The 15,591-nt window shown below is 39.5% G+C and overlaps 1 pseudogene; it reads left to right on the top strand.

The window, feature by feature from the left end:
- Positions 1-13,706: 13,706 nt before the first annotated feature.
- On the top strand, positions 13,707-14,590 carry LOC102003443 (annotated as a pseudogene).
- Positions 14,591-15,591: the final 1,001 nt, after the last annotated feature.

Genomic DNA, 15,591 nt, shown 5'->3' with positions numbered 1-15,591 from the left:
CTAGGATTTTTCCCAATTCTGGCAATGATCATGGGCTCCTGGGTGCCCAGTCTAATGGAACCTGGTCTGTCCTATTCATTGTCATCAAAGAGAGGGAGAAGAGTCTTAGGCTGGGGTGGCCCCAGACAATTAGGTTTCTTTGTGTCCTGCAGACAGAAGGGGCATTTATCTTTCCAGTGTCTGAACTGTCTGCAGTGAGCATATTGGTCAACTCCCAGGGCGTAGGGTCTGCCACCAGTGTTAGGTTGTGAGGTTTGTGGGCCCCCCCCCTTTATTGGTTGCCACAGTGGGATTGCTCTTGGTGAGATCTCAGGAACAGGCTTTGCTAACATTGCAGCCAGGAGAATAGCTTTCTGCTGGGTGCTGCGATCTACCTCACATCGTTTTTTTTTTTTTTGGTTGTTGTTGTTGTTTGTTTGTTTTTTTTTCTTTTTATTAGTTGAGAAAACCCTTTTGGGTGATCTGAAGTAGTTGGGTGGCATGCATGGCAGCAAAGCCATCGACCTTTTGAATCTTCTTTTGAATGTCAGAGGCCTGAAGGCCTCAGCATTGACCATCTGTTGGTTGTCAGGAGTCTCAGGTTTGAAGGGTGTATAGATCTGGTAGGCTTCACAGAGTCTCTCATAAAATTTGGCTGGACTTTCATTGGGTTCTTGAAAACTTCTGTAATTTTAAAAATGTTTATTAGCTTTTTATTTTCCTTCCTTGAGCCCTGTGAGAGGAGCAGTATGGTATTGGTCCAGGACCTTACAGCCTTCTGCCATATTACAGTCCCAGTTTGGACAAACTTGGGGAGGACTGTGTTCACCCAAGCATCAACATCAATCACAGTGGCAGGGAATTTTGATTTTAGCCAGGCTTGGGCCTTGTCTTGAATGTAATGGCATTAAACAGGGTCAAAAGGAGCTGCTGACTGTCATCCCATGTTGGCAGGTGGGTCTGGAAGATCGATGTAAGGAAGTCAGTCATTGTTTGGGGCTTCCCTGATTAGGAAAGGTTATGGTGTTTCCAATTCAGGAGGTCAGTATAACTAAATGGCTGATGATACATTAAGGGTGGTTGGTTGGGTGCTCCTCCTTGGGTTCTGGGGTAGACACAAAGTGGCAGCTGGAGATAAACTTGAGTCTCAAACTGAGTGACAGAGCAAAGGTGATGGCTGATGTGGCTGTCGATGTTTCTGTCCATGTTGACAGCACCTGATAAGGAATCAATCTGGGGTGCAGGAGGTGCTGCAGTGGCTGTTGACAGTGGAGCTGTGGAGTCTGGGATAGCAGGTGGCTGCAGTAGGTGTAGACTTCCAGATAATGGGAGAAATTCTGGAGCAGAGGCTTGGGTAGACAACATGGGTCCAGTGGAATCAGAAATAGCTGATGGAGCTGAGGTACCACTAGAGGGCGCAACTAAAGCAGGCAAAAATGGATGTGGGTTCTGGGATGCACTTGGCAGTGGTGATGGCAGTGGCACTATGGAACCTGGGAGGACTGGGGGTGGCAGTGGTAGCCCTGGCTGTGATGGCGGCAGCAGCACAGGATCTGGAAGGATGGGGCTCCCCCAGACCTCTGGTGGCAGTGCTTGGATAAGCAGTGGAGGTGCCAAGGTCAGCTGGGCTGCGGGGGGCCCATGAATGTAAGGAGGAGGCAATTCGGACTTGAGGTCTTCAGCTAGGACAGGATAAAGCTTCTTTGGTTTAGGGTAGGCCTGAGAGGGTTTCAGGTGGTCTTGGGAATTTGTTTTGATGACCAAGATGGTCTTTTGGTCATGCAGGGCACAGTTGCAGAGCCAAGGTGGCAGGTTTTGACACAGGTTAAGCCAAGAATCGGTATAAAAGAACTGGTCAGGGTGGCCACCCTTGGGGTCTGTTATGCCATTCCACACTTACCAGACTGTCTTGACATCGAGACTTCCTTTGGATGGCCAATCTGGGCACAGGTCCAGACAGTCTATCTCACAGAAGGTTTGAAGCCTCTGAGGTTTTATTTTTACTCTGTAATCATCAAGAAATCCTCTTTTGAAGATTTTTAGCATGCAATCAAGGACCATAGGTTTACTCTAGCTTGTACCCATTTATCTCCTACAGTGTATGTGGTGTACCCTTGAACAGTGGTGCAATAGACAAAGGGTGGGTGGTCCTCAAGTGAGAACTGAATGCTCATCAACTCTGGTGCTCTCCTCATGGGGATGAAGGTCTGTCTGGTCAATAGGCATGCATGTATGATCCCTGTACCAGGTCAGATCCCTACAAAGGTTGACTCACCTTTTAGCCAATTAGATACAACCATGGAACTAAAGAAATCTGACCCACTCAAACCCCATAGCTCTGAGCTCTCAGAAGGGCCCTTCGCTCTGGAGCACAGACGGAATGGTCTACTGCTTTCACTGTCCCTTACAAACATTCACACAGTCATCCAGCAGGCACTCAGAGGTTAAACATTCCAGCCCACTTCCTTCATGAGTGGCCATGACTAAAGGAGATGATCAGGCTCTCCTTCTCCTCGGATTTGAGTAGGACTGACTGACTGGGGAGCCCTTGGAGGGCTTACCTTATATGAAGACCTGACCTGACTGTGTCCTATCCCCGCCTTTTCCAGGTCTGATGAGGGCCATTAGTGTTGAGCAGGGGCCTCCAGTCCTGGCCTCTGAGGGAACTCTAAGAAAGTCTGGAGGGCACGCCTTGCCATTGAGGAGCCTGGAGAGGTCCCTGTTTCAGCCATGAGGCCTCAGCCAGTGACCTAAGCAGTCAGTATGGTCTTCCTGGTCAGGGAACCAAAAATGTTATGGCAAATGCAGAAAGACACTGCACTGAGGAGGTCTAGGAGACAGCAATTTTATTATACTGGTGGGCCTGACTGGGATTGCTCCCAAAGAATCAGAGCCCTACCTGGTGGGGTTTGGGGACTTTTAAGGGGAATGTAAGTAGGAGGTACAGCAGCAGATTTGGTGCATTATGATTGGTGAGTCAAGTGACATCATGGGTTGCCAAGGGAGTTTAAACATCTCAAGTTATATTTCAAGACCATTAGTTACACAAAGACAATAAAGACAGGGATTACACAAAAGGAGAAATGTTCTGTTATAGGGCTTGCCTAGGCATGTACACTTGGTTTTTGTGGGCGTTCTTGGTGGGGCTTTACTTAAATTTTAATTCCCTTTCACTAGTTAATATGTGTCAATAGGAGTTACATATTGCTGAAGGAAGGATTAGATCAACATTCATCGCTTCATTCATTTATTGAACAGATATAGTTGAGTGCTGCTCTGTTCCAGATCTGAGACCAATGGAGAACAAGGAGAATGGTGAAGAAATGGAAACCAGGTCAGATGAGGTTGTGTTGAAGGATTTCTGGAAAGCTAGGATATGTCTTTAAAAGTAGAAGTTAGAGGTCCTGGAAAATGTGGATGAAGTTTGTAGGGAGAGTGATGCTTTGCTAGTTCTAGTTTAAGGCATTCAAAGGCTGAGTAGCTTTTGTTTTTACTCTCTTGGAGCTCCAAACCCACCTTGTAAAGAATTACAGATACCTTGCAGGCATGGAAAGTGAGCAGGGTACATAGAGACTGGTCTTGGAGAATGAAATGCTAGAGGGGAAAATGATAGAGTATGGGGAGAGAGGCCTCGTCAGTCCCTAGCACCTTCAGTTCTCATAGTTGAGGTGCCAGATGTGTCAATGAAGCCATATTGGATTCTCTTACCCCAAGGAAACCATTGTGGAGGATGCTGTGTGACACAGGAGCAAGCTATCTCTACTGACCCTTACTCAAATCACAGAATCATGAGCAAGGTCATTGGGGCTGGGGATTTAGCTCAGCGGCAAAAGCGCCTGCTTGGCAAGCGCAAGGTCGTGAGTTCGGTTCCTGGTACCGGAGAAAAACCAAAATGAGCTCAAGGCCAGCCTGAACTGCATAGCGAGACCCTGTCTCAAAAAAAAAAAAAAAAAAAAAAAAAAAAAATGAGCAAGGTCATAGTGATGGTTGATTTAGGCCACAAAATTCTAGGGTGGATTATACTATAGCAAAATGTAACAAAAACAGAATTTAATAACAGATACAGCTGAAGAGAGCTAGTGACCTGAAAATTGGATTAGAAGGAAAACAATTCTGACTGAAACCTAGAGACTGAGGCCTAAAGGAAGGAAGAAACAAATGCAGAAAACAGTGTAGTCATCCTAGCTTTCTCCTGTCTATAAAGTTTCTTCTCTCTATGAGGTATGATGGGAAAAGTCTAATATGCAGTCATTTGTTCTGAGATGAGAGAATATGGAGGAAGCAGCATGTAAAGCAATGCTAGACAAAGATTTCCCCAAACTGGTGGAAGATATTATATTATTATGAGTTGGGTGTTTATGTCCCCAAAATTCATGTGTTGGAAACTTAATCCTCAGTGTGATAGTGTAAAATGACTACCCACCTAAAATTCATGTGTTGGAAACTTAATCCTCAGTGTGATAGTGTAAAATGACTACCCACCTAAAATTCTAAGCCAAGCAAACTATTTTTCAAGTTAAGAAGAAATAAGGATAATTTTTAAACAAATATAAATCTAGAAAACTCATCAACAACAGAAGAAATTTGCAAACACAAACACTAAATGAAATACTGATGAGAGCTGCTCAAACAAAATGAAAATGTTCTTTTCGGAAGGTGGAAGCAGGGAAACAGGAAGAAATGGCAAATAGAATATATATTTGAGTAACTCTAGATAAAAAAAAAAAAAATGACTGTGTAGCCGGGCATGGTGGCATATGCCTGTAATCCCAACTCTCTGGAGGCTAAGGCAAGAGGATCACTGTGAGCTTGAGGCCAGGCTGGGCTAGATGTTGAGTTCAAGGCCAGCCTGAATTACATAATGAGCTCAAAAATAACAATAACAACAACAACAATGTATAAAACTAGGCAGTTATCACTTACTTGGGTTACATGTGGAGAATTAAAAATTCACAGGAAGTATACAGTGTACACGTGTGTTAAGACATCACATGGTGCCCTCTGAATGTGCAGTTGTAATGTATCACAAAGAGTGAGATGGGATAAATGGAACAAAAAGGTCTAATTTTGTGGGTTAATAGAGAAGTGGAAAAAATACTACATGTTTTATTTTAATAACTTAAAGAAACAATTTCTCTGATAGTCACAAAATGAGGAATAAATAAATGTTTGACTAATGGAGGATAAAAAATGATAAAATACATAATCCAAAATTACAATAAAGGAGAGAAAAAAGAATGTAGAATAGTGAATTAAATATAAAAGTTACATGAGTGATTTAAATTAAAACATATCTGATCTTATTAAAAGTAAAAGAAACAAAACTCCAACTACAGTTTAAAAACTGTGAGACTGGATTAAAAAGACACCTTTATATGGTTTACAAGGACAAATGCATAATTATGGGGGAAATTTCAATATAATTGTCTAGGAACTGACAATAACTGGACAAAAATATAAGATAACTGAACATACACAATAAATGTAACCCTATGGATATATTTAGAACATCTATAGAATACATGTTATTTAATGAATGATTTACCAAAACTGATCATATGCTTGGCCACAGGTTAAGTCTCAGTAGCCTCCAGAGGATTAAAATTATGCATGCCAAATTATGCATCCACAGAGAAATTAAGCTAGAAATCAATATCAAATGAAAAAACTAGAAAATTCCCAAATGCTTGAAAATTAATGTTTTATTTCTAATTTAAAATAACAATAGAAATTTAAATATTTTTAAAATAAATTCATAAATATCTGATTAACTCTTGGTTTCTATATCAGTTGATTTATTGGCGGATTAGGTTCTTGGCTTCAATAAAAAGTACACTTTGTGTCTTTTCAGTACCTCTCTTGGTGTTCCTTTGGGTAAGTCTTATTCCTATTTATTTTCTTTCTTTAGAAAGGAGGTTTCTAAATTTCTGTGATGTCATTACCTGTTCTTCGGTATTATTAGAAAAAGTCATCTGAACTATATCTTTGGTAATGACGTCTTCCTCTGGAATGGGTGCTGTGGAACTGATATCTGGATCCTGGGTAGGACTTTCTAGCCTAGAGTTATCATTTCTGAGCAAAGAGACATTTCTTTGTTTGAACAACTGTTCTTCCTTTTTTTTTGTTCTTGAAGCTATTTCTTCTCTCCTTCTGTGCATCTCTTGAGGATTTAGGGCTTTACTCTTATAACTTTTCATTCTGTAGTTATCTTTTCCTAGACTCACCATGGAATCCACTCCTAGGGTCCAGTCTGGCCTTTCCTGCCCCAGCATGGCTGCACTGCTAACCTAGTTTGTGACCCAAGATGGTGGCCATATTTTTAACTGAATAATATTGGAAACACAATGTATCTAAGTTGGTGAGATGAAGCTAAAATGTATAGACTCTTAAATGATGTATTAGAAAAAAACCCTATGTATATATCTCAGGAAGTTAGAAAAAGAACACAAAATCAAACACAAAAATGTGAAGAAAGGAAATAAAGAGTAGAAATTAATAAACTATAAAAAATAAAGAGGGTTGACATAGTTAAAGTTAATTAACATTTGTCTTAGTTATTCTTCTTATTGTTGAGACAAAAATACCCAAGACCCACAAGTTAAAGGAGGAAAGGATTATTTCAGTTCATAGTTTGTAGAGGTTTCAGTCCATAATCAGCTAGTTCCCAGTAAGGGAATTGGGGGGCCAGCATCACAGAGGAGAAACAGTTCATGGCATGGCAGGCAGAAGGCAGGAAAGCAGAAGCAGCAGAAGCCTGCCTTCTTTCTCTCTTTTTATATTCCAACCAGGTTACAAGTCTATTGATTGGTGCCACCCATACCCAGAGTGGGGTTTCCATTATCCACACCCTTCAGCCCAGTATCACACCTTTATAGGTGTGTGAATAGTCCTACTATTCACACCCTAAACCACTTTTGAAGCTCCACCTATGACCATATGAGGGCTTGGGGAGACATCTAGATACAAGCCATAACATTCCACCTGTAGCCCCCAAAAGACTCCTGGGCACTCCTTTATGCATAAGTCATTTAGTCCATTTATAAGAGTTGCTAAAGTCCTAGCAGTCTCAGCATTGCTAAATAGTCCAAATCCAAAGTCTCTCTGAAATTTAAGGCAAACTCTTAGCTGTAAGCCCTTGTATAAATGAAAGCAAAGTTAAACACTTCCAAAGTATAATAGCACAAGATACAAATATGAGAATGAAAATGAATGGGAACAAAGCAAGCTCCAAATCCAGCAGGGCAAACATTAAATCCCGTAGTTCCATGTCTAGCATTCAAGGCAGTTTGTGGCCAGATGTGAACTCCAAAGGGCTGGGTGGTTCTGCCCCTATGGCACTGTTGGTTGTTGCAGCTCTCATAGCTTTGCTTGCTCTTTGCCTCTTTCCTCAGACAATCCAGGTCCTTAGCTTCTCCAAGCTTCTGGGATGCCACTGTACTTTTGGCTTCATACTCACAGCTTCACACACTTCTCTCTTGGACACACTACCTGGCCCACTAGGCCTTCTTCTGAAAGCTAGGTGGAACACTTCTTGACCCCACAGTTTTTGCATTCTGCATCATCTAAAACGAGTACCATGTGGATGATGCCATAGTCTGCCACCAGTTGGAGCAGTAGCCAGGCTTCCTTGATTGTAGTGGTCAAGAGCCTGGATTGTTGAGCAATAGGAAGTAAATTCTGAGTAACAACTTCCCTAGGCTGCTGCTAGTCTGGAACATGGTGCTCTGGAAATTTCTTCTCAAAGCAAAATATTTCACCTTAGTAATTTTGAGGCTGCGGGGCTGGGGATTTAGCTCTGCGGCAAAAGCGCCTGACTGGCAAGCGCAAGGTCGTGAGTTCGATTCCCGGTACCAGAGAAAAACCAAAAAAAAAAAAAAAAAAAGTAATTTTGAGGCTGCAAAGCCCGGAGTCCCACTGGTTCCTGTGATGTCCTCAGGCCATCTTTTCTATGGTCTTGTTCCGCCTCAGCAACCCAGTTCTCCAGATAGATCTGGCTAAAAGCACTTAGCAGTAGCCATGCCACTACCTTGACATTACATTGCCTTGAAATTTCTTTTGCAAGATTAATTAGTCCCCTGCCCTAAATCTCAGTTTAGGAAAAGTCTCTTAACATGAGAAAATGCAGATAAGTTTTCTGCCAAAATATAACACACATGATAGGCACTTCTAACAGCCGATGGAATCCCAACAGAAACCTCCTGAACTTGTTCTTTACTGGTAGCATTTCTGTCAGCATTGTGATTTTCTGAGCTCTGACCAGAATCTCCCATCAAGTTTGGTTTGCTGCATTTCAGGGCTGGTTCTTCAGCTGCCATCTCCAGACCTTCTCAAACTCTTCCCATAAGCCAGTTCCAAAGGCTTCTGAACCATATAGGTGGGTGGTATCACAGCAATGACTCCACTTCTCTGGTTCCAAAATCTGTCTTAGTTACTTTTCTGTTGCTCAGAAAAAATATCCAATACCCACAAGTGGAAGGAGGAAAGGTTTATTTGAGCTCACAGTTCATAGAGGTTTCAATCTCTAATTAGCTGGCTCCACGTCAGGGCAGCATGGCACAAGGTTATCACAGAAGAGAAACAGTTCATGGCATGACAGGCAGAAGGCAGGGAAGCAGCAGCAGAAGCCTGCCTTCTTTCTCCTCTTTTATTTTCCATCTAAGCAACAAGCCTATTGATTAGTGCCACCCATACCCATGTTGGGGCTTTCATTATCTATACCCTTAATCCCAGTATCATACACTTGGTCCACATTCACATACCCTAATACAGCTACCTTTGAAACTCCCCACCTATGACTGCATGAAGCTTTGGGGGAATATCTAGATACAAGGTGTAAAAACATTTGAAATCAATGTTATCACATTAATAGATTAAAGGAGAAACACATTATCCTCTCAAGAGATGCAAGGAAAGTATTTGATTACATTTAGCATACACCAAAAAAATCCTTGTAAACTAGGAATAGACAGGAGTATTTTTTTAAAAAGATCTCCACAAAAAGCATATAGAAACACTATACTTAATGGTGAAATACTGAAAAATTTCCCCAAAATTGTGAAAAAGACAAAGACATCAACTGTCTCTTCTTCAAGACTGTACTAGAGTCCTTCTTTAGCCTGTGAAGTTATGTAAGAAGAAAAAGGATAAGATTCAGAAATAATAAATGCACTCTTATTTGTTGGTAACATAATTGTGTATATTGTTTTTTGACAAAAAAATCTTTAGATATTATATTAGAATTAACAAATGTATTCAGCAAGGTTTTTGGTCAAAATATCAACATAGAAAAGCCAACTGTAATTCTGTATATCAGCAATAAACAATAAGAAATTGAAATTTTATCAGTGTTTCTATTTGCAAAAAAGATCAACTAGCTGGGGGGAAAATGTAATGAAAGATTGGAAGAACTTTACACAAGGAACTACAAGTACTAATTAGACAAAGATGACCTAAATACAGGAGAGATATGCCATTTATATAGTTTGGAAGGCACAATATTTTAAATGTATTTTCTTCCTCAAACTGATCCAGAATTTCAACTAAAACCTTCATTAAAATCTCAATTGCTTTTATGGTGTGGAAATTGACAATTCTAAAGCTTATATGAACTGTAAAGAATCAAGAATAGATATTACATATTAAAGGATAATATTTTTCAAGGCACAATGATTAATACTGTAACTTTTAGCATGATGATAGATTAATAGGACTGCAGGTTGGACAATAGATTAGCAGGACTCAGTGGTAGGGCACTTGCCTTGCATGTGCAAGGCATCAGGTTCAATCTCAAGTACTGCAATAAAAACAGATGAATTACAATGAGATAAAATTGTAAGAGCAGACAACAAACCATATATATTTGACTTCAGACAAAGATGACATTTTGGGGTAAGTACTGTCTTTTTAATAAATAGTTTTGGGTCCATAAGATACCTATACTCCCTCCAATTGTGAATTTTATCTCATATACAAAAATGTTTCTTGAAGTATTACTGGGGATTGAACCTAGGGCCTTCTGTGTACTAGGCAAGTGCTCTATTGCTAGTTACATCCCCAGTTTATGCAAAACTTGATTCCAGTTAGATTTGGTTTTAAATGTAAAAAGTAGAAGAACAAAATAATAACCTTGAGGAAGGCAAAACTTTCTTAAATAGGATATCTTCTCTTTCAATAAAAACCCACTGACAACAAAGAAAGAGTTGATCAATTGAATCACATGAAAATTTAGAAATTTAAGAAAAAGACAAATCAGAGTATGAAAAATTATTGCAAGACATATGGCTATGGTTTGGATTTGTTGTTGTTTTGTTTTCTGAGACTGTCTTGCTACTCAATTCAGGCTGGTTTTAAATTCACTATGTAGCCTAGGCTGGCCTCAAACTCATAGTAATCCTCTCTGCCTCAGCCTCCCCAGTGCTGGGATTACAGGCATGTGCCACCATGCCCAGCATATGGTTTGGATCTTAAATGTCTCCCAAAGAGCCATGTGTTGAAGGTTTAATCCCCAGGTGGTAGTGCAATTGAGAGGTGATGGAAACTTGAGGAGGTGGGCCCTAAAAGTAGGTTACTGGAATCATGCCTTTGAAGGGTTAATTTCCTCTTCCTTTCTTTCTCCATTTCCATTCTTCTAGGCTGCCATGAGGTAAGCAGCTTTGTTCTATCATTCCCTTCCACCATGATGTTTTGCCTCACCAGGAGCCCAGAAGCGATGGAGCCAGGTAACCATGGACTGAAACCTTTGAAATTGTGAGCCAAAATAAACTTTTCTTCCTTTAAGTTGATTTTCTCAAGCATTTTATCATAGTAATAAAGAGCTGACATATATATATATAACAAGGGATTTGTGTCTATATTATGCAGAGAACTCCTACAAATCAATAAGAGATTTGTGTCTATATTATGCAGAGAACTCCTACAAATCAATAAGAAAAGATAACAACCCAAAAGAAAGATCAGTAAAGAATTTCAACAGGTACTTTACAAAAGTTGTTAGACATATGGCAAAGAAACAAATACTAAGGTTCTTACACCATTAATTATCAGAAAAATGCAAAATAGGATTACACCAGAGTACTACTACACTTGCACTATAATAGCTAAAATTAAAAGTACTAGAAATATGAAGTATTGGTAAGGTTGTGGAGCAATTAAAACTCTCAAACATTGTTGGAAGTGTTTGCCATGGTACAGCAGTCATTCCTTATACTCAAGAGATATTTCCAAATATCTGGTGGATGTCTGAAACCATGGATAGTACCAAATCTTATATGTAGTATTTTTTCCATATACATACATATGTACCTATGATAAAGTTTAATATATAAATTAGGAATAGTAAGATATTAGCAGCACTGATAATAAAATGGAACAAATACATCAACATGGCATAATAAAATTATTTAAACTCTATGAATTATTTCTAGAAATTTCTATTTTATATTTTTAGACTGCAGTTGACCACAAGTACCTGAAACCTCACAAGTAAAACTAAATGTAAAAAGGACTATTATATAACCAAACTAAAACAATTTGTCATTCTTTACTAAAGTTGAAGGCATTATTCACTAAAGTTGAGGATAAAGTGATTTATTTACTCCTTGGGTTGATAAATGTGAACACATGTGCGACAAAAGTAATACACAAGTTTTATAAGAAGCATTATTCATGGTAGTTAAGGCCCTGGAAACAATCCAAGTGTCCATCAACACACAGTGAATAAATTCTGAGACAGTCATAGAACATAGGAATGAAAATCGACAAATGTCTGTCGCATGTAATAATGAGGATTAATATTATAAACATAATGCTGAGCAAAAGAAACCAGGTGCATGAAAGAATAAATCTTGTGTGATTCCATTATACAAAGTTAACAGTTTATCTGTGGTATTAAAAGCCAGGATAGCGGTTACTTTTAGGAAAGAAGACAGAACTGGGAAGGGCACAGGGAACTTTCAGTACTAGTAATGTTCTGTTTCCCATGGGGCTAGTTACACGGATGTGTTCACTATATAATAATTTATCAAGCTGTACACAAGATTTTATTCACTTTGTAATTGTTATACTTGAATAAAGTGTATTTCACAATAAAAATACTTTTGGGTTTTTGGAAAACTACTGAAAAATTCTGAAGTGAGTTCCATTTCAGTTTTATGTCTAATATTTCTTTCTCTAGACAAATACCTAAAGGATGAAGAGATTTCTACCATTTAAAGTGACTTTAGGAATAGGAGCTAATTCTTAAAAGATACTGAGAATCTTGTTCAAGTCATTAAAGGTCAGGTTCCAAAGGTTTTACCATGTCCCAACAGAGCTACAATAGGGACCAAACCTTTAATCACTCTAAACTCTTGAAGGGTATTGCGGAGGGGGGGAACACAAACCAAATTCAAACCATAGCAGATGGTTTAAAAAAATTATTTCAGGGAGGGGTGTGGTAACTTGGGCCCATAGTCCCAGCTGCTTGGGAGGCTGAGGCAAAGGGATCACTTTGAGCCCAGTAGTTCAGGAACAGTCTGTGCAACATACCAAGCTCCTATTGATATCTCTATCTCTATCATCTCTATCTCTGTGTCTATCTCTATATATCTCTATCTCTAAATATGTGTGTATTTGTATATATGTATATAATATAATAAATATAATATAATATAATATATATATGAAATGTTATTCTCCCTGGGCAGTAACAATCATAGTTGCCAATAATATTATCAAAGCGACGTCTAGATTTGGAGACAAACCAGATAATTCACATGTCATTTATATCATTACCATGGGTTTGCTTATATAAATGATCCTTATCACACAATGTTACAAAAATTATTTCTCATATGTTATTATTTATATTATGAATTTACCATCTTCTAAAATGATACCTAGATCTATACAGTATTTCTTATTATTCTTTTAAGGACATTTTTTAACATTGGGATATTCTTACAGGAAACCAAAAATAGCAGCATTTTGCTTGATTAGTCCAAATTCCTCTTTAAAAGAGACTAAATCTTGATATACTTTGACCAGAAAGTGGTCTCCATAGACATTGATTTTAGGATCATGTTTGAGTAAATCTCCTTCAGAGTCATGCAAACCCTTTCTGTTTCACTGTTATGGTATCCTGATACTTAACTGGAATATTCCCCATTGCTATAGTGTCTTTCAATTTGGAAAAACATTCTTCTCTAAAATAAAAAGAAGTATTTTAATAGTTTGAAAAGTAAAAGTTTCTTAAACTTCTTCTAAGAATTTCAATAGTACACAAAAGATATCAATTGTGGAGAGCATAAACTCAAAATTAGTTTCATTTCCTAACAAATACCGTGATTTACTTTTAGTATGAGGGTCTTCTGTTTCACTTAACTCTTTTTGAGCATTTCATATTGTCTAAATCTAATACCTTAACAATATTCAGTTAGATTATTAGAGATTATTAATTAGTATCAGAGTGGTGGTAAGGTTAAATTTCATGTTTTCGCCAAGATTGTCCCATCTTTGGGCAGAACTAGAAAATATTATGTATAACCTCTGGACTCTTGCAAAGAATGTCTCTATGAAAACAACTGAAGAGGGGCCAATTCCAGCAGTTCCGCGTCTGTCCCGGCCCGCTGCGGGCCGCTCCGCGGGTGCCTCACCCGGGCTGTCCTAGGCGCTCGGCCAACGACCTCTGAGAGCGCCCCGGGAGCCTGCGGGCTGCGGCCCTCTCCGGGACGCTCCAGAGGGTCCAGGACCAAGGGGGCTCCAAGTCCAGCCCGTGCACAGTGAAGCAAGCTAAGGATTTAATATTAAGCACAGAAGCAGATAGTGCCAGACAACAAGCAGCACTTGGTACACATTTGGTTAGTGCGGCAGCATTTCCTTCTCCCACTGCTGCTGAGATGGCAGAAATTAGTCGCATTCAGTATGAAATGGAGTACACCGAAGGTATTAGTCAGCGAATGAGGGTCGTGGAAAAATTAAAAGTAGCACCACCAAATGCGGACCTGGAACAAAGATTCCAAGAAGGCGTTCCAAATGCTAGTGTGATAATGCAAGTTCCAGAAAGGATTGTTGTAGCAGGAAATAATGAAGATGTTTCATTTTCAAGACCAGCAGATCTTGACCTTATGCAGTCAACTCCTTTAAAACCTCTGGCACTAAAAACACCACCTCGTGTACTTACACTAAGTGAAAGACCACTTGATTTTCTGGACTTAGAAAGATCTTCTCCAACTCCTCAAAATGATGAAATCCGTGCAGTTGGCAGGCTAAAAAGAGAATGCTCTATGAGTGAAAACGCTGTTTGCCAAAATGGACAGCTGGTCAAGAATGATTCTATGTATGGCCTTTCAAATGTAGATGCAGCAATTGAAGGAGGTGCGGATGACATGACTGCTGTAGATGCAGTTTCGTTAAGACGACAGATAATCAAGCTGAACAGACGCCTACAACTTCTGGAAGAGGAAAACAAAGAACGTGCTAAAAGAGAAATGGTCATGTACTCAATTACTGTTGCATTATGGCTGCTTAATAGCTGGCTCTGGTTTCGCAGCTAGAGGTAACCTCAGCACTGAAATACATTGTCTCAACTGCTGGAAATATAAAGGCTTTACACACTTAAAAAAAAAAAAAAAAAGAAAAGAAAACAACTGAGGTCATCACCTCTTTTTTTTAGGTACTGGGGACTGAACCCAGGGCCTCTGCACTGAGGTACATCCCCCAGAACCTTTTAAAAACGACTTCGTTCTCTTTCTCTTCTTCTTCCTCCCCATCCTATCTCCCCACTGCCCCGTGAAATTGTTCAAGTTGGGCTTAAATGCATGATCCCCCATCTCAGTCTTCCAGAGTTCTGGGATAACAGGCATATGCTACCATCTTTGGCTGGGTGATGACTTTCAATTTCAAACAATTTACCATACAAGGTACAAAGAATGCTGTAGGATTTGGGGCTGAAGTTCTGGCTTATATACTCTTTTTATTAACCATGTTGCTGTCCTCAACAATGGCATTACTTACATTATTTATATAAAATAAAAGTTTATTAGTTTTAATTTTAATTAAACTTTATTTTACATATTTTAATGAAAATAAAGTTATTTGCCCTTTAAACTGAAAATGTCCATTTGGTTGCCAATGAAAAGAATTGTTATCATATAGTACATAGTATCTCCAGATGTGTGTGTGTGTCTGTGTTTGTGTGTGTTTATAAACATTTAATTGTAACTGCTTAATATTGCAGAGTGATTTTTAGCCACCTGGCTAATTCACACCAGAACCAAGATTGGAATACAAAAAGAAAGGGTGTCTTGGTTACTTTTTTCTCGCTGCTGGGACAAAATACCTGACTCCCCAAATTAAGGAAGGAAAGGTTTATTTTGCTTACAGTTTGTGGAAGTTTCAATCCGTATTTAGCAGATTATAAGGCAGAGTGGCACATTGCAGAGGGCTGCATCTCAGGGCGGCAGCCACAGCTAAGCAACAACTAACTTACACCTGAGCGGAATGGGGGAGGAATGCCGCAAGCACTCTTTTCCTGTCCCTTACATATGCAAACTATCCACTCCTGGGCGGGTGCAGCTCTCACACTCATATTCAAACTCTAATAGCCTGCCCCAGGGCCGCAGGAGGCTTTGTGGG

This window comes from Chinchilla lanigera, unplaced genomic scaffold (genome assembly GCF_000276665.1).
Source record: "Chinchilla lanigera isolate Chin_1 unplaced genomic scaffold, ChiLan1.0 scaffold00015, whole genome shotgun sequence".
In the NCBI taxonomy this organism is placed as follows: Eukaryota; Metazoa; Chordata; class Mammalia; order Rodentia; family Chinchillidae; genus Chinchilla; species Chinchilla lanigera.
This window is presented reverse-complemented; position numbering and strand designations above follow the sequence as displayed.